Raw genomic sequence first — 1,281 nt, 5'->3', positions numbered from 1 at the left:
CCATTTCGTCGACTGTTTCCTCATTGTTTTCTGAAGAAGCATCTCCCCAACCGCTTGGTTGGATTGTGTTGATGTCGATCTGAGAGCTTGCCGGCGCGTTGTACTTCACAAGATAATCATATTTTCCACTTGGCTGTCCCAAGCGGTCCCAATTCTCCTCTTGTCGAAACTCCACATTCTCGACAGCATTGTCACCGTCCTTCTTGTCGAAACCTTCAGTAGTTTCTATTCCTCTCTGGCTTGCGAGATCATCAGCAATCTCGACCATGTTGACATTTGCGTCGAAGCTTCCAGGGGCTTCCACCATTTCCAAATTGCCATCAGGAGCGACTTTGGCCTCCACCATGTTTACGACGGATGGTTCAGCGTAGTGGGCTTCGACTGCTTGCATAGGATTTGAGTCGATCTTCATTTGTTGTTTTGGTTTGTCACCAAACTTGAGCCTTCCATCACGGATAGCATTTTGCACGAGATCCCTGAAAAGGAAACAACGAGACGTCTTATGGCCCAGAAAATTATGGTATTTACAAAAACCTCTCTTTTTCTGTTGTTCCACAGGCGGTTCTTTAGCGCCTGGTGGTTTTATTAATTGACCATCTTTAACCAACAGATCGAAGATTTCGTCACATTTAGTAATGTCGAACGTATAAGTCCTTTTGGGGGACTTATCGTTGGCTTCGACTGGGTTCCCGTTCGACGGCGTTAGTACTTTACACGAATAAGGCGGGCCTTGTTTTAGTTCTGCTAGGTCGATTTCCTGTTCGTCGAAGCTACTTGGTCCGTCTTCGTCGAACTCATCATCTTGGCGAACCCCTACGTAGGCTACCCTCTCTTTTTTATTCTTATTTGCCCTGAATTTTTCGTCCCTTAATCTTTCGACCTGTCTTACTCTATCCGCTAATTGTGCCATATCCCTCAGATACTGGGTATCTAGTTTCTTCCTTATAGAATAGTCTAGTCCCCCTGCGGCCATTTCGACCAACTCATGTTCTGGCACAGGGGTAAAACATCTGGCCTTTAGCAATCTGAACCTATTTAAATAATCATCTATTGGTTCGGAGTGTTTTCTCTTGACACTGGCTAATTCTTTCAGACTTATTTTCGTTTGTCCCATGTAGAATTGTTCATGGAACAGCCTTTCTAATTGGGTCCACGTGTATACTGAGTTTGCAGGCAAAGATGTAAACCAAGTAAACGCGTTTTTTGTTAAGGAACTAGGGAAATATTTTATTTTCAAATTTTCGTTACGGGCTATCTCCCCTGCCTCGATCAGGTAACGTG

The sequence above is a fragment of the Lathyrus oleraceus genome, chromosome 1, assembly GCF_024323335.1.
Source record: "Lathyrus oleraceus cultivar Zhongwan6 chromosome 1, CAAS_Psat_ZW6_1.0, whole genome shotgun sequence".
NCBI lineage: Eukaryota > Viridiplantae > Streptophyta > Magnoliopsida > Fabales > Fabaceae > Lathyrus > Lathyrus oleraceus.
The sequence above is the reverse complement of the archived record's forward strand: the minus strand, read 5'-3'. Positions refer to the sequence as shown.